The following is a 25,768-nucleotide window of genomic DNA, read 5'->3' on the forward strand; positions in this document are numbered from 1 at the left end:
TCCCTTTAGAAGCCTATGCAGTCCGTCTATACCTGCCTATCCTCATTCTCATTGCTGTCCTTTATTGATCTCTAGGTGTTTCCTAGGTGGCACCTTGGGAAGAGTGAGGCCTAGAGTCAGGGAGACATCTTCCTGCACTCAAATCTGGTTTCAGATACTTAGTAGCTGTGTGACCCTGGTGTAAGAAATGGGAGGAGGAGTTTTGTTTCCACAGAACTAAAGGTGTGCTTCCCTGCCCTCCCCCACCCCAGCTTTAGCAGAGACCAGGCCTCAAGGTCGGTCAGGTGAGAGGTCAGAGGCTTGTATGTATGTGCATACTTTTTGAGAAGGCAGTCTAGGGAATTAGAGAGGCCAAACCTACTTGAACCTGTTCAAGCTTATCTAGGGTCTGGTCTTGGTCAAGAATCCAGGCCTACTGATTTGTGTAATTTGCATATGTTAAAGAGGGAAAATAGGGTAAGTTAAAGAATATAGTTTAATCCTAAACTAAGACAAGGAAAATTTAATTAACTTCACTTTTGCTTCTGTATCTTTATTATCCTATTTATATAAACTATATAACCTAGGAAAACTATGTAAAAAAACAAAGATTGTAAACTAACCATGACTCTAGCAGGAGTGGAGGGAATGGTTACCCCTGCTCCTGCAGCTGTATCAGTGTGAGTGTTCCCTTGAGCACTACACCCGCTCTCCCAGGGAGCGTAATAAAATGCCTTCCTCTGCCCACTCTGGTCCTGAATTCTTTGGGTGTGAATGGGCAAATCACATGGGTTTTCCTAAGGTCAAGTGAAGGGAAGCAACAGGCAGCGGAAGCTTGCCAGGCTTACTCCTGGATCTTGTCTTAGGGTATCCTGTGATTCCCCACTGCGGTGTTAAGAGGGCTACCACTCTGGATTCCCTTGGGGAACCCTGTGGTCTGCACGGCCTTCTTAAGGGGACATCACATGGGACTTCTGGCCCTGTCTCGGGAGTCTTGTGATCTTACTGCCGTCCTAAGGGGCCATCACTTGGGTCCTCCTTCAGGTCTGACCCCTAGGAGGCCCTGTGATCCCCACAGATTAAGGGATGGCTACCACTTGGTCTTCCTGTGGGAGTCCTGTGGTCTGTACAGCCTTCCCTAGGGATTATCACAGGGTTCTTCTTCAGGACTTTGGCCCTGCCTAGGAAGTCCAGTGATCCCCAAAACCATGTTTCTCACACTGGGAAAGTCACTTAACCCCATTTACCTCAGTTTCCTCATCTGTAAAATGAGCTGGAAAAGGAAATGGCAAACCACTCTGGTATCTTTGTGTCTTTGCCAATGTGTGGGACGAGTGAAGACCTCTCATAAAAGGGAACAAATTAAATAAATAGAAATAAGTAGGATAGTGAGTCCCATTTCTCTACTTAGATATTTTCCCCTCCACAAGCTTAGCTAGTGACAGTAGGCCCCCGAGGTTAAGAACAGGTCCTGTGTATTTACCTAATGGCGAGAGGCCTGGAAGAAAGAAGGGTTGAGGTGAATAAGTCAGCAACTATAAAATTCTCTGAGGATAAGGATAAGACACAGGACACTCACCCCCTGTACATTGACCCCAAGATAAGAGAACCTCTGTTTGGGGAAGAATGGATGGAAAGCCGAAAAGCCAGGTGCAATATAGATGTGCAGGATTAGGTAACTAACAACTAATTCCTGCCTGTCACCGATAACCGAACTGTTTATTTAATCGTCATTGTCATTTAAGACAGATTTACTACCTTGAGATTAATAGTAGAATGAAATAAGGATGGTGGGAGGTTTATGACTGTCTCCTGCTTCTAAAAAATAACCATACTGTTTGTTCCTTGCCGTTGTCCCTGGGTAGATTTATTGCGTCTAGATTGTACCCTCAAGGCTTACGTCTGTAAGCTGAGAGGAAGGAGGTTGGGAGGGGGAATTGCGATTAGGGACCTATATAAACACCCCAATTTTCTGTGTCCAGTGCGCTCTGACACTGAGAGGACCCCCAAGTCCTCTCGATGTCCGGGTGGCCCTTTCCTGCAGGATCGTAATAAATTTTCCTTTCTACTTTCACCTTGAGATGCCTCTGTTGTTAATTTTTGGATTCATAAAATCCATCCCACACACCAAGAAAACCCTAAACAGGGTCACAAAGAGTTGGATATAACTGAACAACAACAAGGTCATTGCTAACTTCTTCAGTTATTTTGCTAAAGTTGATGGTTCATCCTCTTTTATGTGCCATCCTTTGTCATCATCCATGAAGACTGGTGTACATGTTGAAGGACCTGACCTCTTCACACAATTCATCACCACTCTCAATTCCTTCTATTCTATTATTGACTTCCAAGCTCATTCTACTCAAGGACATAGTCATACACTACTCTCTCACAGCAGATGGATTTGACCTAATGACAACAAGGAGACAACATATTATAACTTGCGGGGTGCAGCTGAATGCTTTCATCAGCAAGAGAGAAAGGTTTAGCTTTCGCCAAGAAGATCCAGGCCATCTTCTTGTCACTCAGCCCTCCTTCATTCCTCAGAACTTCTCAGCATCGTCACCTACCATCTCTTTCTTTCTTCTGACCTTAGAAGAGGAGATTTTGTTAATCCTCCTACTCCATCCCATTGCCTCCTGCTCCTGACTTTTCTAGGACCTCACTTCTGCAGTCATTCCCTCTGTTTGATGTATCTTCAGTTTTCTCCTTACTGGTTCCTTCCTGTCTGCCAACAAACATACTTTAGTCTCTTCAGTTCTAAAGAATTGTTCTTTTGACCACTCTGCCCCATCTGTTATATCACTCTCCTCTCCTTGGCTGCTAAAATTCTTGAAGAGAGTTGTTGATGCCAGGTGCCTTCACTTTGTCACCACATATTCTATCCTCAGCCTTGATCATTTGAACTTTTACCTCCAAAACACTTCTGAAACTGCTGCTCCAAGGTCACCTCTAACTTCCTAATTGCGAAATTCACCAAGTTGATTGTTTTTTTCAATCATAGGGTAAATGAAAGAATGAAAATGAAAAAAAAATCTATAAGTAGTTACTGTATGCTAAGAGCTGTGCTAAGCATTGGGGGTGCGGATACAAAATCAAGGTTGTCCTCTGCTCACAGAATTCCCTTTTCTCATTGGGGAAGATTACATTTATAGGAATAAGTTTAGTTCTGTGGTAGATAGCAAAGCCCACAGGTTCCTAGGGCTTAGCAGCAGGGCAGATTGTAAGGCTTGATGATCCTCCGTCTTACTGCAATCATTTTATTGGTGCTGCGTGAGTGACCACCTCAACCCAATGGTAGCACCAGCCACCCAGCAAAACCTTCCTATTATGTTTAACTGTTACTTCTCCATCACTTCTCATTTCAAATCATTTACCAAGTCCCAGTAGTTTTACCTCAGATTATCTTTTGCATGTATCCCTTCTAGTATAGGACCTCATCATCACCTCCCCTGGACTATCACATTAACTTAACTTCCTACTCCTCTTTCCAACCCATCCTTCATTACCAAACCTAGGTCTGGTTAGGTCATTTCTCTGCTCAGAAATCTTTAACAGCTTCTTACTGCCCATCAACTAGAGTTCTTACCGCCTTGGTTGGCATTCAAGGCCTACCAGAATAAGGTGGGTGCTGAGGTATATTCCAGCATTGTCTCATATTATGACCTTCTGTATACTCTAGGCCTCAGGCAAACTTTCCCTTTCCAGAATATACCCATTTCCCTCCTACTGTCATGTTGTTCATGCTTTCCTCTGTTCCTGGAATGTCCTCCCTAGCCTTCCTCATCTTTTGAATTTCTCCCCATTCTTTAAAAGCCTAACTCATATTCTTCTACCTCCATGAAATATTTGCTGATGCCCATCCCTCTTCCAGTCACATAGCACTTTGAACCACTTTGATGCACTTAATCATGTAATATTTTGTATTACATGTATGTATATCTTATCCCTAGACTCTATAGGACCTACACTATGAAGGCAGGGATGATGTCTTATCTAAATGTTTTATCCAGTCTCCTGCCTTGTACAATGTCCTGTACATAATAAACATTTGTTGAATTTACTTAACCATGTAAAGTAGGTTCTTTCCATTTTTAAAATGAGGAAACTTAGATTCACTAAATTGTGAAACATTTGGCTAATATGTCAGTGCTAGCACTTAAAACAAAGTATTATGACTCCCAAGACCAGTTCCAAGAAATTTATATCCCAAGGTGTATCCTAGAGCACACACATTATGATCCAATTACAAAGGAAACTAAAACATATCATTCACAATAAAGCAAAACATATCATTCGGTGACATTCCCAAATATTGGTTTACGATTCGAATGTGATCCACCCCTAGATCCCAGCCAGATAATCTCTTCAATTAATCATCCCAAAATAATTATTAATAATTCAAATGTCCACCCCTAGATCTTTGTATCCATTACATAGGATCAATAACATCATAACAATAAAACAATATAGCAAGGATAACACAAAATAAGTACTCAGAACACTATCATCATTTCCAAGGAAAAAAAGATAAATCTTGGGTGTTGCATGTATGGGGGGCTGGGGTTCTAGCAACTTACTGCTAATGCAGTACTTGAGTCCTAATCTTTAGATGTTCAGACATTACGTGAATTTCCCTCAAGGCTGTTCTCATTTTGGACTTCATCATACCACCAGGATAAGCTTATCACCTTAAATCTTATCACCATGCTGTTCCTAAGTAAAAATTTCTAGACTTTTGGCTGCTTGTTGCTTATTGAAATCATCTTGCCTTTTCAGGTTTGACAGAAATGGAGTCACAGAGGAGTCAAAATAAACAGTTGTGAAACCCTGAACAGCTCTATTTCTTCTTGCCTTTTCAGGTGTGGACAGTACAACAGTTCCCAAAGATTGGTCTGGATTTGGCTTCTGACACTAGAAAAATGGCTAGAATGGAACTGGGTAAGGATCTTCTTTACAAATGAAATGAGGTGGAGATTGAGAATGAACTGTTAGTAGTGGAATCCTCTTGGTGGATTCTATGTTTTCTATGTTGGTGATTTCTTTTCATCTGAGGTTTACCAAAATTTACGTAACAGTGCTTCTTTGAATAGAGCTTCTTACAGGCTGTGTGAGTGTGGACAGCTGTTGAACACCAGTATGGATATGAAGGAGAAGAGAGAAAAAAGGTCATAATATTAATAATAAAGTTAAACTACAATCAGTTGATGATTATGTCATGGTAGTGGGCAAATATGTAAATAATTGAAGTTCGGAAATATTTTTAAAACCTCATTGTAATACATATGGGTTAGGATGCAACTTCTCTCACACACATGCACACGCACAGGTGTACATAATTAAAAGAATGTTAATCCTATTAAGGGTACAAATAGGGTTTTAAAAAATTTAATTATTAGAACATTTTTTTCCTTCCCTTTGGAAAGTTTACATACTAAATCAGTCAAAACATTTCTTAGCATTACTCTGAGGCAATATTGATTAATATTTGTTAGCCTTTACTTAAATTACGGTGTACATTAAAAGTTTTTTGGAAGCCTACATTTATGTACCAAGCCTTCTCATCAAACCATTCCTTTCTTCATTCCAAATTGCTTTTTATTCTGTTTTTATTGTCACCAGAGACCAAATCTTTTCAGCAGAGATGCCAAAAAGCAACCAAGATGGTCAACTTAAATTGACCTCTTACTCTTTGCCATCTTTCTGGGGAAAGTACTAATGCACAACATAATGACCAAAATCAAGCAAGAAAAGGGAGACAGGAGAAGCAGAGTGCCTGCATGAGCAGGGATTATAGTTTATTTTTAGACTTATGGAAGGAGTTTGAAATAAAATGTTTAACAGTTTCTGAAGAGGAAAAGTTTATTGTTCCCACTTAGGGATCTTTCTGTCTTAAACATTGAATTTCTTGAACCAGGTGAACTTTCACCTCTCATTTGCTTGCTTTACGAACACTCGCTGTACGAACACTTCCTCAACTGGATCAGGAGTTTTCTTGCACCAGGGGATTTCATTATCCAGTCACCCTGCCCGGTCCTTTTCCTTCGTTTTCACTGCACAGGCTGAGCATAACTTTTGTCTTGGTTTTTCCAAGATTAAAGTAAATAGTTTTGCCCCTTAAAGCCATAGTAACTCTGTTTTTTAAAACAACTTCAAAGATGTGGAGTCCTCTGGGAGCTGATTAAACTTACCCTAAAACCCACATGGAACCTGCAGCATTAACCTCTGACTTTCCTTCTCAAGGTGCTTCAAAACCAGACAAAAAAGTCTTGCTTTCTTTTAAACTGCTTGCTGTGGTTCCTTTTCTAAACCTCCTAACTTCTGCTAAGTTTCCTTTCTGATTTTCAGATTAGTGTGTAACCTTCTTCTCCTTTTCTTTGTTCCATTTTTGCCTTTCTCCCTTTCATTTTGTTATGATTTTTCTAGGTATTATTTTCAGGGTGGATCTTGTACTTAAGATGGTTGGCATCTGTGTTTTAGATAAAGTACATAAATTCTTGACTGTTGAAGAAAAATATGAATATGAAATCTGCTTATGAATATGTGGATAATGATTGTCACATAATGAATAAAATCAATGTTAGTCAGCTTGGCTTTAGAATTCTAAATGGAAGCCCTAACCTGTTCCTTTCAATTATGAATATGCTATCTGGGTAACTTAATTATTTCTCACAGACCCAGGCAGCTATACAAGCCTCTATCTTCCTACATGAATCCTCTTCCTTCAACTATCATAGTCCTTTCCCACTTTACTCCCTCCTGAAAAGACCTTGACACACAAATTAATGAAAATGTCATAACAATATAAGGAATTATCTCATCAAAAATATTAATGGAAACGATATGTAAGTTTAGCAGATTTGCAGGACATAAAATCAGTCTGCCAATATCATCTGCATTCTTATTCACTAGTTATAAAGATCAAGAAGGGATAAAGCAGAAATCTCATTTATGATGAAAGGAAGCCCATCAAATATGTAGGAATTGACCTGCCTAGAATACTTAAGATCCCTGTATAAGGGATATAAAACTAGAGTGACCAAAATAGAGGAGGACCTAAATAATTGGAGAGACATTTGGTATTAATAAAATAAGCCAAATTAATATAGTAAAAATTACAAATTGCCCATATAAAAAGTTTGAAAAACTGGAATAGTTATCTCTTTTGTAAAAAGAGGGTAAATATTTTTCTGTGCCAGAAATAGAAGGGATTATTAGGGACAAATATATATACTTGACTACATTAAAATAATGAAAGATAATACATTAGGGGAAATATTTATAGCAAATGGGATGGATAAAAAACTTGACATTTTATGGAGTCTGAATGCAGACTGAGGCACACTTTATGATCGCCTTTTTCCCCCTTTTTTCTCTTTTGTTTTGGTCTTTTTGTTTTGTTGTGTTTCTTCTTTCTTATGATTCATTCCATTGGTCATAATTCCTCTTTGCAATTTGACTATTGTGAAAAAAAATCTGGAACTCTTATGTGGACCTGAGTGCTGTAAAGTAAGAATAAAAAATCTTAATTATAAAAAAAAACTTGACATTTTAAATATCTACAGAGCCATTAATAATGTCTTATGGTAGCTTTCATTCCACAGTGGTTAAATGACCAAGGGATAAGATCATTTTCAGAAGAAAAAAAAACTTGTTAATAATCACTTCAAAAACCTTCATCTTCCCTAATAATCAAAGAAATGTGTATTAAAATAATTTTGAAGTACTGCTTCATACGCATCAGACTTGTGAAAATAATGAAAGGTAGTGGAGTTTGGTATTGGTAGGGCTGTGGAGGAAAAGGCCATACTTGAGCAATATATAGTAAAAACTACAGCAATAATCATCACCTTTGACCAAGCAAGTTCGTTTTTGGAAATATACTATGGAAGTATTGAAATTTTAAAAAAAGAAAAAAATTACCTATTCCCAGGTTATCATACAAGTTTGAAATGTAATTGTAATAAAAACTTGAGGTAAACTAACTGCCCCAAAATAGGAAGGTGATTAAATAATTTGTATTAAGTTAATGAGATGGAATTGCAACAAATTTTTCTGGCCAAAATCTAATATCCAATGTGTATATATATATATGTGTGTGTGTGTGTGTGTGTGTGTGTGTGTGTGTGTGTGTGTGTATGTATGTATGTGTATATATATATACACACATATATATACATGTGTGTGTATATATGTATGTATGTATATATGTGTATATATATATGTATATATGAAACTGATTCAAATATTTAAGTCATTCCCCAGTAGAGAAATGGTAAAAGGATATGAGCAGGCAATTCTCAAAGGAATAAATTCAAGCTATCAAAATCCTTGTGAAAAAATGCTCCCAATTAATAATAAAAAATGCAAATTAAAACAACTCTGAAATTCTACCTCGTACCTTTCAGGTTGGCAAAGTTGACAAAAAAGAAAAATTACAATTGTTGAAGGGATTGCCAAGAATACAGGCACACTGTGCATTATGGGTAGAGTTGTAAATTGGTTCATCCATTCTGGAAAGCAATTTAGAATTAATTCCCCAAATATGACTTAAGCTGTGCATATATCCCTTCATTCAGTGATAACCCCTATTAAGCCTATACCCCAAAGACATCAAAGAAAGAGGAAAGGAACCCATACATTCAAAAATAGTCATTTGAGGAACAGTTGAACAAATTGTGGTAATGAATGTAATGGAATATTATTGCACCATAAAGAATAATGAAAGGGATGGCTTCAGACACATCTAGGAAGACTTGAAGCATCTAATACAGGGTGAAGTGAGTGAGCAGAATTTAGAGAATAATGTGTATAGTAACAACATCATAAAGAAAAACAATTTTGAAAATCATTAAGATTAAGAGCTCTGATTGATGCAGTGACAAAAACCAAGATTCCAAATGACCAGTAGTGACATTCTACCTACTTCCTGGCAGACAGATGATAAACCTAGTGCAGAATTAAATGTTCATTTTCAGATGTGTCCAATGTGGAGATTTGGTTTGCTTGACTATGCATATCTGATTAAAATTTTTTTTTTCTTTCTTTCATGGGGGAGGGGTGGAGTGCTGGCGGGGATGCCCCCCCCCCCCGCCGGAGATAGTGATGGGCTTACCAGAATGAAAGAAAAAGAAAAGTAATAAAAGAAGGTCCTTGTAGCATTTTTAAAAGATGCACAGGAGAGAATAAAATTTCAGTAGGAAACAGATAAACAAGACAGTTTTGAAAATATGTTGAATTAATTATATACTTAAAAATTAAAGTAAGTTGGTCATAATACAAACTTATAGCTTTATGTACTATTTTTTGTTCTTTGCATATGCAAATGGTCAACTTACTTGGCATTAAGATCAGAATTTTAAAGCCAAATAAATCTGGAAAAACCTTTATGAAATAATGCAAATAGAAAAAAACTTTAAACTAGAAGAAAGGCTATTAACTATAATCAGGTAAGCTAAGTAAATGAAAATGAATATACAAAGAATTTTGGTGGGCTTTTTGACAGTGACTGAATACTTTAATTGCTAACCAAGTAGAATTGGTTTTAGTCATGTTCAGTATTAAGTTTTAAATGATATATTTAACAACAACAACAGGAAAGAAATAGGATTATATATTTTGAATGGAAAGTAGGTAAATCCATCATCCATCCTCATTTTGGCAGGTGCTTCCTACTTTAGGTTGGGATTCCCTTCGTCATGTTTCTTATTTAAAAGAGGTATAATAGATGTCATCAGGGTTTTGAGATATAGCATTGTTTCTATTGGTCCATGGGCCCACCTCAGACCACAGATTTGTTCGTATTGGTCCATGGGGATAAGGAGATCAATTTTTGAACTGGAAAAGGTTGTGAAACTTAAAGGTTTAGGAACTATGCCTCTAGACTAAATGTAATTGTGAAATGAGAAGATGAGACTCCTTTTTTGTTTTTCTAACTGGACCTCTGGTTTCACTGATGTGAGGAACTTCTGCCAAGGTGGAAGACCTTAATAGCTTCTTGATAACTTGTATATTTAGAGAATTTCCTGAGGTACTGAGAAATGAAGGAACTTGCCTGGGGCTATAGAGCTAGTATGTCAGAGATAAAACTGGAACTCAGCCGATTCTGATGCTATTTCACATTGCCCCTCACAACAAAATCACCCATTCTAGAATACTGAAAAATGAGTATACAGCACTTCTTTAAGCCTTCTATGTTCTTGGAGAATAATTCACATATCCACTTCTCATCATGATCAGCAGAGAAATTCCAGCATAAAAGGGGCCATCCAAAATGTTTAAAGCTGATTACTATGGCCTTTTGTCTCATTTGCTCAGGTTAGAAGTAAAGTGGGGACTTGGGCATAAGATTGGCTGCCCTTTTATTGTGAATCAATTACTAAACATTTATTATGCATCTCTCTATGCCAGGCACTGTGCTGGGATCTCAGTATACACCGACAAAAGTCAAAACTTTTTTGCCCCTCCATGTGCCTTACCATCTAGCTGGGAGAGACCACGTGTACATACACGGGTAGATATAATATAGTTTTGTGGGGGAACCAACAGTTTCCAGGGACATTCAGAAAAGCCTTCATATAGACAGTAGCACTTCACTTAAGCCCTGAAGGAAACTAGAGACTCTCCAAAACGAAGGTGAAGAGGAGGGAAAACCATTCCAGGCATGGGAAATAACCGGTGCCAATGTGAGAGATGCAGGGTTATACAGGAAGAACATTAAGAAGGCCAGTCTGGAAGGGCTGCAGTGTTCCTAGAAGGGCAGGACATGTAGGTTGGGGTCAGATTATAAAGGACTTTAAATGCCAAACAAAGGAGTTTATATTTGAGCCTGGAAGCAACACAAAGCTGCTGGAGTTTGAGGAGAAGGGTAACAATGTCAGCACCTAAGGAAGACCATTTTGACAGCTGTGTGGAGAGTGGACTGAAGAGGGGAGAGACTCAAGGCAGGGAGACCAAATAGGAAGCTACTACAGGAATCCAGGAAATCCATAACCATTTATTAAGGACCTACCATGTGCCAGGCGCTGTGCTAATGATGGGGATACAAAAAGGGACAAAAGACAGTCCTCACCCTCAATGAGCTCATACTCTAATAAGGGAGACAACAAGCAAACAAATACTTACAAACAAGCTATGCACAGGATAAATAAAAAGAAAAGAGGGAGGGCACTAGAATTAAGGAGGGCTTAAAACGGCTTCCTGTTGAAGGTGAAATTTTAGTTAGGACTTTGAGGAAGCCAGGAGGTAGAGATGAGAAAGGATGGGGTGTTTGATAGGTATGTCTGAAAGCAGCAAGGAAGGAATGAGTAGCAGATAGAGAAGGAGTATTAGAGAAAGAGGAGGAATGATAGCACAATACGATGGAGAGGACATTACGGGGTGAGATGAGTTAATCAACAAGCATTTTTTAAGTATCTACTACATGCCAGGCACTATGCTATGTTCTGGGGATATTCATATAAAGACAAAACATTCTCTGCTTTCTATCAGGAGTACACATAGCCAGGAGAGCCTTGACAAGGGTAAGAAGATTTTGGGATGAAGGAAGAGAAAATGGGGGGAGGACGTCAAGGGGCTTTGAGATAAAGACAGAGGGAGAGGGGATGGTGTAATTTTCTTTCAGACAGGAATTCAGTATCGCTCGGACTGAAAGAGGAAGAGGGAAGTGAGGATTTATTAACCGTAGGGGAAGAGTCCAGGCAGAGAATTCACAGTTGTATTGGGCCTCACCTTTGTGGTATGGGGATGGTCTAACTTTACTGGACGTCTGCTGAGTTACCATGAGATTTGGCTATGCCCATCTGCCCTGCCACAACCTGTTTAGCTGTTTTTCAGGTAGTGGGTATGTCTTTATTTTCAGGTTTTGTGCTGCAGCTATAGTATCAAGAAAAGTTATGATATTAATATTTTTGTACAACTGTAATAGTAATTAAAGTGGGACTTTTTGCTTTTCTTAAGTGCCTTTAATGATTCTGGCCTTTGTTTGAATGGGGCAGATAAAGTGGGATTTTTTTGTCTTGGTTATTTCTCAGCACAGAGACAATTTGGAGTCTTTGATTTGTATATGATGTGATACTGGGGATGGAGAACTTTCTCAGACCCAGCCTGGGTGAGGTAAGAGCCCTCAGGGCTCCAAACTGGATATAATTGAGGGTAGCTTGGCATTTGATTTGGGGGGCACATTCATGGAAGGAGTGGACTCTGGGCAAGCTGCAAACTGCGCCCCCAGCTTTGCAACCCAGATGTTGGTACTGGTAACTATGTATTGTGATTTGAATCAGACAAGGTCTGTCTGTTAAGGTTTATAATTTGTTTGTATTTGCTCTGAAGTTCAGGGTGCTGATCTTTTCCCCATGAACTGTGAATGATATTTGTATATTTGATTAAACTGAGATTGTTAACCCCTTAAAGTTATTTTCCTTAGTAAAGCAGATCAAAGAACCTGTGTTGGTAGGTTTCTGGGTGCTGGCTGTTGGTGGATCTTTTTTTTTTTTAATTTAATTTATTTAATATATTTAGTTTTCAGCATTGATTTTCACAAGAGTTTGAATTACAAATTTTCTCCCCATTTCTACCCTCCCCCCCACTCCAAGATGGCGTATATTCTGGTTGCCCTGTTCCCCAGTCAGCCCTCCCTTCTGTCACCCCACTCCCCTCTCATCCCCTTTTCCCTTCCTTTCTCGTAGGGCGAGATAAATTTCTACACCCCATTGCCTGTGTATCTTATTTTCTAGTTGCATGCAAAAACTTTTTTTTTGTTTTTGAACATCTGTTTTTAAAACCTTGAGTTCCAAATTCTCTCCCCTCTTCCCTTCCCACCCACCCTCCCTAAGAAGGCAAGCAATTCAACATAAGCCACATGCATATCATTATGTATAACCATTCCACAATACTCATGTTGTGAAAGACTAGCTATATTTTGCTCCTTCCTAACCTATCCCCCTTTATCCAATTTTCTCCCCTGACCCTGTCCCCTTTCGAAAGTGTTTGTTTTTGATTAGCTCCTCCCCCATCTGCCCTCCCTTCTATAGTCCCCCCTTTTTTATCTTCTTCCTCCTTCTTTCCTGTGGGGTAATATGCCCAATTGAGTGTGTATGGTATTCCCTCCTCAGGTCAAATCTGATGAGAGCAAGATTCACTCATTCCCCCTCACCTGCCTTCTCTTCTCTTCCTACAGAACTGCTTTTTCTTGCCACTTTTATGCGAGATAATTTACCCCATTCTGTCTCTCCCTTTCTCCCTCTCTCAATATATTCCTCTCTCATCCCTTAACTTGATTTTATTTCTTTTACATATCCTCCCTTCATCTTCAACTCACCCTGTGCCCTCTCTCTCTCTCCATATATATATATACACACACACATACATGTATACATACATACACACACATGCACATATATATACATACACACCTATATACATATACATATTCCCTTCAGCTACCCTAATACTGAGGTCTCATGAATCGCACACATCATCTTTCCATGTAGGAATGTAAACGAAATAGTTCAACTTTAGTAAGTCCCTTGCGATTTCTTTTTCTTGTTCTTTTTCTTGATTACCTTTCAATGCGTCTCTTGATTCTTGGGTTTGAAAGTCAAATTTTCTATTCAGCTCTGGTCTTTTCACTGAGAAAGCTTGAAAGTCCTCTATTTTATTGAAAATCCATATTTTGCCTTGGAGCATGATACTCAATTTTGCTGGGTAGGCGATTCTTGGTTTTAATCCTAGCTTTGTTGACCTCCGGAATATCGTATTCCAAGCCCTTCGATCTCTTAATGTTGAAGCTGCTAAATCTTAGGTTATTCTGATTGTGTTTCCACAATACTCAAATTGTTTCTTTCTGGCTGCTTGCAGTATTTTCTCCTTGATCTGGGAGCTCTGGAATTTGGCGACAATATTCCTAAGAGATTTCTTTTTGGGATCTATTTGAGGAGGCAATTGGTGGATTCTTTCATTTCTATTTTGCCCTGTGGCTCTAGAATATCAGGGCAGTTCTCCTTGATAATTTCTTGAAAGATGATATCTAGGCTCTTTTTTTGATCATGGCTTTCAGGTAGTCCAATAATTTTTAAATTATCTCTCCTGGATATATTTTCTAGATCAGTGGTTTTTCCAATGAGATATTTCACATTGTCTTCCACTTTTTCATTCTTTTGGTTCTGTTTTATAATATCTTGATTTCTTATAAAGTCACTAGCTTCCACTTGCTTCAGTCAAATTTTTAAGGTAGTATTTTCTTCACTGGTCTTTTGGACCTCCTTTTCCATTAGGCTAATTCTGCCTTTCAAGGCATTCTTCTCCTCATTGGCTTTTTGGAGCTCTTTTGCCATTTGAGTTAGTCTATTTTTTAAGGTGTTGTTTTCTTCAATATATTTTTCAATATTTTTTTGGGTCTCCTTAGGAAGTCATTGACTTGTTTTTCATGGTTTTCTCACATCCTTCTCATTTCTCTTCCCAATTTTTCCTTTACTTCTCTAACTTGCTTTTCCAAATCCTTTTTGAGCTCTTCCATGGCCTGAGACAAGTTCATGTTTTTCTTGGAGGCTTTTGTTGTAGGCTCTTTGACTTTGTTGACTTCTTCTGGCTATATGTTTTGGTCTTCTTTGTCACCAAAGAAGGATTCCAAAGTCTGATATTGAATCTGGGTGCGTTTTTGCTGCCTGGCCATGTTCCCAGCCAACTTACTTGACCCTTGAGTTTTTTGTTGGGGTATGACTGCTTGTAGAGTAAAGAGTTCTATGTTCCAGGCTTGTGCGGATGTGCTGCCACACCAGCACTCCTCCTTGCCCAAGAACCCCCAACCCAGACTCGACTTAGGTCTTCAGCAGGCTCTTCACTCCTGCTCCAATCCACCACTTAACTCCTCCCACCATGTGAGCCTGGGGCCAGAAGCAACTGCAGCTGTACTTCTGTAGCAGCCCCACCGGCAGTGGCCAAACCGGCGAACTCCTTCCACTCCCGCAACTTTTCCCACTAACCTTCTCCGTTGTCTTTGGTGTTTGTGGGTTGAGAAGTCTGGTAACTGCTGCAGCTCACTGATTCACGGTGCTAGGGCATGCTCCGCCTGGCTTCTGATCTGGTTGGTCCGCGCCACCCTGGGCTCTGCTCCGCTCCCAGCTCCGCTCTGCTCCTAGCTCCATGAGGGATAGACCTTACTCCAAGACCATCCAGGCTGTCCTGGGCTGGAGCCCTGCTTCCCTCTGCTATTTCATGGGTTCTGCAGTTCTAGAATTGGTTCAGAGCCATTTTTTATAGGTTTTTGGAGGGACTTGATGGGGAGCTCATGCTAGTCCCTGCTTTCCGGCCGCCATCTTGGCTCCACCCCCCTGTTGGTGGATCTTACACACCCACAGCAGCTGCTAGCAAGATTGTTACTACAATAACATGCGTCTTTTTCCTTTGTCTTTGATATTTTCAGGGTATAGGCCAAGTAGTGGCATTATTGGGTCTTGTGGTATGTAGAATTTAGTCAACTTTTGGAATATACAGAACTTAAATAATTAACAAATAAGTACACAAGTTGCTTTTGTTATTTGTCTCCTTCCAAGTCTGTCCACAGTTCTGTCACTTTTAGCCCTGTTTTCCTTTATTTTCCCATTTTTTTCTTAATATCATTGTAATTGGTGTGCCTACAGCTCTGATCTTGCTGATTTCACTGCATTAAGTGTACTTTATTTCAGGACAACCTCAAGTCATAGGCTGGTCCAGGTGAGATATGTGCCTATAATTTGTTTGCCCTCAACTTGAACTTTAGCCTCTGTGGTTCTTCTTTCCAATTCTTCCAAAAATTTCCCCTTCTACTTTACAGAGAAGGACAGAGTTTCTTTTGCTATCAGAAGATCTACAAAGTAACATTCCAGAAGACATCCTTAAGGTGAGCCTCTCTGGGGAAAAGACTAGGAAGAAAGCTTGTATTACATATTTCTTTCCCCAGGTTATTCTAAGTTATTAGAGTTGTTCCCCTTGCTAATGTGCTTCTAGGAGAGGCTGTCTTTCAAGATAGTGGCTACACAGTGTTCTTTTCCCTCCCATGCCAGTCTAGGTTTCCTTTAATTTAGCAAACATTTATTAATCACCTATTGTATGCAGGGTACCTTGGTAGGCCCTGGGGATGCTAGAACAAGAAGGAAACATTTTCAGCCCTTCAAGGGACCTTCAGTTCTACTGGAGCTTGAGACACAGCTGTCAAAGTATTCTAGGCATCCTTCCAGAGCTTATAGCTACTTATTTTACCTACTTTCTCTACTGCTTGTAGATTGGCTAGACTGGTTGTTAGAAGAGAAAGGGAAATAGGTTGTCACATTATATGAGTAGGGGCACCACAGTCCCATGAGCCATTCTTGAGTCTATAAAAGCTATTATCGACCTACTGTGTACTTTGCACTATACTAAACTATGACACATACAAGAAAAATAGAAAACATGGTCACTATCCCCAAGGAACTAAGTCTGCTTGGAGAGACAAGATAATATAACTGAAGCAGTTAGGGGCTAAACCATATGATACTAATTTTAAGTGCTGTTGGTTCATAGAAAGGAGGGGTCCTATAGGAATGAAATCATGGGGCCAGTCCTTGTCTCAAATATGTAGGGTATGTTGGGTTGGGGAAAGACTAGAAGCAGTTAAGGCAGCTAGGAAGTTGTTGGCATAATGAAGTGATGAGGCCCTGATGACTGTGCAAATGGAGAGGAAGGGATGACTCCATTTTGAAGGAGAGAACAGGTTTTGGTAACAAATTCTATATTGGTCATGAAGGAAAGATAAGAAAGCACAAAAGTGGTAGTTTTTTAGGCATTTCTGACCAGCTACTCTTCCCACACGAGTTGTATGAGGCCATATCACAAGATGATATAGGGCCTTTGACTGACAGCATTAGGAAGGGGGAGAATTGGGCACGCCATCTCAGCACAAAAACTGTTTCCACCCTCTGGGACCTCCTGTGGCAGGCACCCCCACAGGCATAGGCCCTGCTGGATCTCTTGCTTGGAGAGGACAATGGCATAGGAGTCTGTGGCTGGCCTTTGCAGAAACCATTGATTGACTTTATTCAGAAAGCACTGAAATCTCTAAAGGGTCCCAGCCCTATCCTTTCTGGGATAGCTGATGCCATCTATGGGACTCTGAGTATACTGTGCTACCCTGCAGAACCACTTAGAGCTTGTGAAACTGAAGGTGATCTCCTTCTGGAGGACCAACTCTTGGGGTGCATGATAAGGAGAGCTAGCCAGAGCCTGGTTGCTGTATATGGTGATATCTATGCAGAACAAGTGAAGGAAAAGCAATTGGGCTCTAAAACATTGGGAAAAGGTAAGTTTTTTTCTCTTCTCCACCCTGTCTGTATCCAGGGATCAAAGCCTTCCCTTTGCTAAATTCTGGTATGCTAACTTCTTTTGGGTCCATACCCTCCATGTAGACTAGGAAATCTGGTAAGAAAAGCTAGGTAGAAATGGAGATTAGGGAGTCTTGGGTATTATTTTGCCAAAGCAACATGATAAGTTATTAGCAATAAGAAAGAAGGGTTTTTTCAGAACAAATAGACAAATGGGAAAGCTATTGAAAGTTGTGAAGTTATAAACTCTTGCATCAGTTATTTAAAAATGGAGTTGATCATAGGAACTGAGTTCCTGGTTTTTCCTCAGTGTAACTCCTGCTGTATTGTTGATTTCTAGTTCCATCTGAACATCTGGATCCTGAGAAGGCAATGCTAACTCTGTTCTCCAATCCTAATGCAACCTAGGCATGGAAGATGGCCTATTTTTACTGCTTGAGTAGCCACAAACACCTCCTGGAGCAGATCCCGGTATGAGCAAGTCAGGTTACTCCATAATTCATAGAGAATCACAGAATTTAACACTGTTGGTCCAACCCATGCCCAACGAATCCTCCTTTTTAATCATCTCTGGTATCCAGACTGTGCCTGAAGACTTCCACTGAGGGAAAAACTCATCACCTCCCAGTTCAGCTGTTCCCCTTTTAGACAGCTCTAGTCATTAGAGAGTCTGCCAGGATATCAAGCCTGAATTCATGTCTTCCCATCTACTACTTGTTTCTGACCTCTACAGCTGAATACAAAAATTCTCATCCCTCCTATGTATATGACAGCCCTTCAGCTACCTGAAGACAGTCATCACATGTGTCCCCAGAGTCTTTTCTTCTCCAGGCCAAACATGCCTGGAATTCCTTTTCCTTTGTGACATAGACACAAGAGCTTTGGTTGTTCTCTGGATACCAGCCTAACATTCCAGAGCTGAACTTAGCAGTCCAAGGACCGAGTACAGAAGGATTCTCACTTCCTTATTCCTAGAAGCAAATGCCTCTCATGAGGTAGCCCCAGCCCAGCCCACACTGCTGACTGGTATTGTTTGAGTTTGCAGTCCGAAAAAAGCCCCTAGACCTTTTTCAGAAAAACTGCTCTCCAACCATGTTCCCCCATATGTACTTTTAAAGTTGGTTTTTTTGAACCCCAGTATAAGTCCTCTGCTAGTATGAAATTTCATCTAATTAGATTCGATCCATTGCTCTTGCTCTAGGACTGCTATCACATAGAAGCTTCTTCAAGTAGTATCTGAGCAACAATCTGGGATGGCTGTCCTTGGATGTCCACCAGAGCTTAGTTATGACCCTGCTGGTGAGTCCTAAGAAGAATGCCATATTTTTGTGTACTGATTCTGTCATCCAGCTTGTTAGCTACAATATCTCCTAGCTTTGTGTCATTAAATTTGATGAGCATGCCCTCTGTGCCTTTATCCAAGTCATTGATAAAAATGTTAAACAACATAGATCCCTAGGGCACTCTGGCCCTGGAGATGTCCTGCCATAATGAAATTGAACTGTTAAATGGAATGACTCCTGTGAATTTGTGAATTTAAGCAGTTATGTCCACATTTCTCCATCTTTTCCACAGGAATAGTTTGAACTACTTTATCAAATGTTTTGTTAAAAAATTTATGCAAACTATGTTTAGGCATTCCTCTCACCTACATATTTAGTAATCCTGTAGGGGGAAGGGGAAAGTAAGGTCAATCTAGTACAGGGGTGGGAATCCGTGGCCTTAGGACCACATATGGCCCTCTGGGTCTTCAAGTGCAACTCTTTGACTGAATCCAGGCTTTGTTCTGTAAAACTTGGACTCAGTTAAAAGGACTAGGATTTAGAAGGCCATGTATGGCCTCGAGGCCTCAGGTTCCCCACCCCTGGTCTAGCATGACTTATTGCTTGATGAAGTCATGCTTTCTCTTTGTAATCCCTACTTTTCTATATGTTGACTGACTGGTTTGTAAAATGATCCATTCTAGAATTTTCCCAAGAATTCAGACTTACTGGCCTATACTTTTAGACTTTATTCTCTTCCCCTTTTTGTCCACATCTGAATTACCTCTCTTAATTTCCATGGCTTTTCAGCTGTTACTGACAGTGGCTTGCTTGCCTCTCACATTTAGCCATTCTTTAAGCATCGAAGGATGCAATTTATCTGGGCTAAATGACTTAAATCTATCAAAGATGACTGAGTGCTCTCTTATTATCATCTTACTTACTTTGGATATTGGCTCCCTGTATCAGCTCTCTGTCAGCTATTGTCCTGTCATTTCCAGGCCACAAGTCATTCTGGACAGGCAGTTATGCTCACTCCACCCCCAGCAGCAGTCCTCTCTCTTCTTGAACTCCCTTTTTGGTGTCCATAGATCCCTTTATCAGCCTCAGCCTATTCTGGACTTTAGTATTCCTGACACTATTTTTATAGGACTTCACCACTCTTTCATTCATCTTCTTTTGCCTGCATGTGCTTCCATCTTCCATTTCTATCTTTTAAAAAATATAAGTTGGGTGGTCAGTTCCTTGTGCAGCTGCAGCTTACTCTTCAGACAATTCCATTTTTCTTCTTCATTGGGATCATTTCCCTTGGTCTTCAGAATTTTTCGTTCTTCGTGGGCTAACTTTCCCTGTAGAATGCAGTCCTACTTATCCTTTCCCTACACTTCCTGAGACCTAGGGTGCCTGTCAAATTACACTCAACTTTTCAATCACAACCTCTAAAAAGGAGTGGCTACTTCCTCCAAAGATCCCACCATTTCCACCTCAGCAACCAGCTGTCCCCAGTTAGTGAGAATTAGATCTGATATAGAATTTCTTCTTGTTAGTTCCAATTTTTTAAGGATAAAATTATTATTAATGCAAATCAGGATGTTATGAGTTGTTCTCCTTTTGGCAGAGAGAGAGTTCCAAAGGATATCTAGATCACTTCTCCATGCAAGGTCTATGATCTGTTTCCTGAACTCATCTATTTCTTTCTGTTTAGGTGGTCTGTGGCATACAAAATTGCTTGTATTTCTTCTTCCATTGATCTTTGTCCAAATATTCTCCACTATTCTTATTTATTCACATTCCTGGATTTCCTCACATGAGAATAACTTATTAATATACAGTGCTTTTCCACCCTATTCTTCTTCCCCTTTACCTGTCCTGTTTCTTGTAAATAAGGTACACCTATCTTGGGCCATATTCCAATATTGGATTTTATCCCACCAATCTCAGAGATGCTTCAGGTCCAATTTGCTGTCTTATGTTAGGAGAACTAGTTCCTCTTGCTTTTTGCTTAAATTTTGAGTATTTATAGGTAGTTGAGGCCATTGAGTTTACTATTGGCTCTTTTCTTGTATTTTATCTCCTGTGATTTCTGTCTCATCTGCTATTCTTTCTTCATTCTAGCTATCAATGGTATCTGGCTTAGAAAATCACCTAAAGCTAGGCAATTTCTTCCCTTTCCCATCTTTTTTTAAAGTCCTTTTGATTAAGTTTGCATATGCTCAACTAACCGTTCATTCTTACCTCCTTTTATTAAGTTTAGTCAATTCCACAGGTAGGTGTCTCTAATCATTGGATTTAAGTCATGGTATGGTCGTGGTACAAATCCCATTCTCAGACACCACTATTTTAGCCAACTGTTTACTTCCCAAATTGCTTTTTCTTGTACTGTTTGCCATCAGTAAACAACAGTGAGAAAAAAACAACCTGTGCCTATATTATCTTTAGTTTCTTGCTCAAAACCTCATAATCTTTTACAATACTTTTAGGTACCTTCTGGCAATATTATTTGTGCCTACGTGAAACACTAGAATTGCATTACAGACTTCCATTTTGATAAATCTTAGATATATGCTACTGGAATACAAGAGACTTCTCTTAATAGAGAAGTTAGCATGTGAGCAAATAACTGCCTCAGTGTCCCTATGCAGGGAATCATCAGTCACTGCCCTACTCTTCATTTCTTCCTCTGACTCTTATTGGAGGATTTCTCCCCTGATGGCTTCGGTGGTTCTGCTGTGATTCCTTGGAGGACTAGCAGCTGCTTCCTCTTTGGAACTTCCTTCTCTTCAGGAAGAGCCTTAAATCTGTTATTTAGCTGTAAATCTACAGCTCCCTTTTTCCTTTTCTTCCTATAATCTGTAGTACTCATTCATCTTCCATCTTCTTGACTAGGGTCTAGTATCCACCCCCCTCTACCTCAAATCCCCCAAGTTTTCCCCTCTGAAGCTCTGCTTTCATTTCTTTTTTTTTATTTTTATTTTTTTTATTTTTAGTTTACAACACACGGTTCTACATAATTTTGAGTTCCAAATTTTCTCCCCTCCCTCCCCAAGATGGCATGGAATCTCATATAACTACCACACATAACTTCACGTTGAATTAATTTATACACTAGTCAAGTTGTGGAGAAGAATTATGACCAATGGAATGAATCATGAGAAAGAAGAAACAGAACCAAAAAAAAAACCACAAAAACAAAAACAAAAGAGAAGAAAAAAAGGTGAGCATGAAGTGTGCCTCAATCTGCATTCAAACTTCATAGTTCTTTCTCTGGATGTAGATAGCATTCTCCATCGTGAGTCCTTTGGAGTTGTCTTTGTACCTTGTGTTGCTAAGAAGAGCGAAGTCTGTCAGGGTTGGTCCTCATGGAATCCATATATCTGTGGTTGTGTATAATGTTCTCCTGGCTCTGTTCCGCTCACTCAGCATTATGTCGTGTAGGTTTTTCCAGGTTGTTATGAAGTCGGTATCATCCCCATTTCTTATGGCACAATAGTATTCCATTACCTTCATATACCACAGCTTGTTCAGCCATTCCCCAATTGATGGGCATCCCTTTGATTTCCAATTCTTGGCTACCACAAAAAGAGCCGCTATAAATATTTTTGTACATATGGGTCCTTTTCCCTCTTGTGTGATTTCTTTGGGATACAACCCTAGAAGTGGTATTGCTGGGTCAAAGGGTATGAACATTTTTATGGCCCTTTGGGCGTAGTTCCAAATTACTTTCCAAAATGGCTGGATAATCTCACAGTTCCATCCTCTCCAGCATTTATCATTTTCCTGTTTTGTTATTTTAGCCAATCTGACAGGAGAGATGTGGTACCTAAGAGTTGTTTTGATTTGCATTTCTCTAATCAGTAGTGACTTAGAGCATTTTTTCATATGCCTATAGATTCTGCTTTCATTTCTTTTAGGAACACTTAAATGACCCTAATGGCCTTGAATATAGAGAGGCATTACCCAGGTCCTTTCATCTATTCTTCAAGAAGGAAGACCATTCTATACTTGGAGCACATCAGTCAATTGACTGTGACAGAAATGCAAACATTTGCACAATTAGTACAAGTCACTGCAGAATTATCTTCTGTTCCCCATACCAATTGTGATTTTTTAGACTTGTGGGGTTCTTTCACTACCTTGGGGTATTTATATTGTACCCCTAAGGACTTGACTTTATAGTGTTTTATCACTTCTTAATAACCTTCCTTTCTTTAGTATCAACTATTCCATAGCCCCACACTCTTCCTTTCTCCATTACACCAATTCCCCATTTTGCCAACTTATCCCACCAACCAAACCACTCTACCAATTTGTTTTATTATCTAGTTTGTTCCGTCTGTCTTTCTTACTCAGCCTTGCAGTTTCCTTCACATTTCCCTTCTCCCGAGTCTCTCTTCGAGTCCTTATAATTTTATCCTCGTTAATCCTCCTTGACCTTGTTCATTTTCTTTCAACATTCTCTCACAGAAGCTGGGACCAAGAGTATGTTCATCTTCACGTTTTCCTCAATTTATCCCAAATTGCTCCTCAAGCACAAACCTCTCCTAAACACAGTATCTTGCTCCTTATTCAGCTCAGATCCTTCTCTCTTCTTCCAGGGATAAGAAGGAAACCAGAGAGCGCATCATTAATCATCAGATTTGGTTCATTCAGCCAAAACTTATTGTTGCCTTGCATACGCACTTATGACAAAGGCTAGGCATTATAAATATGATTGACTGTGATAAATAATCCCATCCAACAAATATTTTTTAAGTTAATTTATTTATTTATTTTTAGGTTTCACCATTCACTTCCATAAGTTTTAAATTTTTCCCCCCTCCCCAAGACAGCATGCAATCTGATATAGGCTCTACATATACATGCCTATTAAACATATTTTCACTTTAGTCATGTTGTATAGAAGAATTAGAACGAATGGGAAGAACAATGAGATAGAAAAAAACAGAACAGAAAAGAAAATAGTCTGCTTTGCTCTGCATTAAGACTCTGTAGTTCTTTCTCTGGATGTGGATGTTAGTAAAATCTAGGGATTACTCTAGAAAGAGGAGGATCACAGTACAGTCCAGTAGTCCTGATGCCATTTTTTTTCTGTTCTTTAGATGGGTTCATGAGATTCAGAACATGCATGGAGAAGTAAAACTTTTCCCTGTAGGCTGTAGTTCCCTTTGGTAGAACCTGAAAATTGGCCCCACTCAATCTGCTCTCCAGCTTTGTAATTGCCAAGAAGCCCTGCACTAAGAAGCTATCCCTTTTATAGTTCAAACCAAGTTCATTTAGATTGTTTTATGGGTTTGTCAGCCTCTCATAACCCTCTTCTTGCCCTGCAGATGACAGCACTGACGTTATTGAAGGAAGAAGACTTTTCAGGTCTGAGTTGCTTGCTGGATAGAGAATTCAGGCCTCTCAGTCAGTGGAGTCGGCCAAGTTGCTGCTCCAGACCCTCCACAGGATGGAGGTAAATCTTCCATTCTGAAGCCTTGGATTTCTCTAGCGATGATAGATGTCCAGAACTATGCTATATCAGGGTTAGGCTTAATACGGGTAGTCCTAGTTTCTGGCCCCAGGTGTCTGAGTCAACATCTCTCCTTTCTCCTATTTGAAAGCGGAATCAAGAGTGTGACAAGCTCCTCAGAGATGCCTGTGGTGGTTTGTCGGCAGATGTCGAGGTCCTAGAGTGGTGTCTGCAGCAAAACAGGTGAGGATAGGTGATGCCTTCTCTTGGTCACTTCTCCTTCCCGTAATAGGGATAGTGAATCTTTTTGGATGATGCTGCCCATCAACTCTTCTACCCTTCTTCAACATGAACATATAGTTGCTAGTTCTTCTCTGGCCATAGGAGATTGACATAAGGAGCATCTTGTTTCCCTGACCTCAGCTCACCTGTGGTTGGACAGCAGACAGATGGCCCAGATGGACACTGGCTAGAAATAGGGTGCTAGAGGAGTTTGTTCTCCCCTATTAAGAAGCATGAAGACCCTGGCGTAGCTCACCGGCCAATGCCAGGCTTCAGCACTACCTCTGGTTTCTGCTAAGGTCCTGAAGCCCTGTGCAGTGTATCATGCAGTACATCTTACTAGTCTTGTGACCACTGCCATAGTCTCCTGGCTTAGAAGATAGTGGCCCTAGATAAGAAAATGTTTGTGAGGCTAGCAGATGATTTTTATTTTTTGCTTTTGGCTTGGAGGCATCTATGAGTATGTATGTGAACTTGTTTTTTTCTTTCTCTGGCACCCTTCATCTCCTTAGGTGCCTCAAATCTCTTCTCAGCATACCTGGCCAAGTGTCAACATTACCTATGCAGTATTCCCAATTCCCTGCGGCTAGAACTTCTGGAAAATATTTTCTCTTTGCTCCTCATCACCTCTAGTGACCTTCACCAAGAGCCTGCCCTGCCTGAGGACTATGCTGAAGATGATGACCTTGATGGGAAAAGTCCTCCAGATCCAGGATGTTCTCCCTCTGAAAACCCCCAGCATATACCCCAGCCTGAGAGGAAGTCAGAACGGCCTGCCCTTGAGGTGCTCAGAGGTCTTCCTCACAACTCTCCAAGCTGTCCGATTGCAGAGGCAAGAGGCAAGGATCAAGAACGAGGCTTTCTGGACCTCAAATACTTTACTAGTGGTAGCAGTGGGTTTTTGGCTGACGAATTAGCAATGGAGGCTTTTCTCAAGCTTCTCAAAGAACAGCTAGAGGAAATCAACAACCATGAGCCCTCCAAGGACCCGAAACTGGTAGAGAGCCAGAGCTGCTCAGGAAGCAGGGATGGGTTGCAGAGTCGACTGCACCAGTTCTCCAAAGTTCTCTCTGAGGCACAGTGGAGATATAAGGTGGTAATCAGCAACCAGAACACAGGTAAGAGAAGGGATCATGCTTGAAAGGTAGGACAAAAAGGGAGAAAACTGAGAAATGGTTTCAGAATCCCACATCACTTTGGCCCAGATAATTTTCAGAGGGCCGGATGCCATTATAACCTGTGTTATAAAACTTGAACATTGTTCCACTTTTTAGCAGGCTTTCTCTACCCACTATTCCAGGGGAGGGGCTAGCCTGTGTACTTATTTGTATGACCTTCGGTGGTTACCATTTCAGAGGAGCAGCTGACAGCCTCCCAGAAATGCCACACCCTTGCCACATGCCACTCTACTCTCCGCCGGGCTCACTGGGCAAGAAGGAATAAGTCAGGTGAGCTCAGAA

Source organism: Trichosurus vulpecula, chromosome 8 (assembly GCF_011100635.1).
Source record: "Trichosurus vulpecula isolate mTriVul1 chromosome 8, mTriVul1.pri, whole genome shotgun sequence".
In the NCBI taxonomy this organism is placed as follows: Eukaryota; Metazoa; Chordata; class Mammalia; order Diprotodontia; family Phalangeridae; genus Trichosurus; species Trichosurus vulpecula.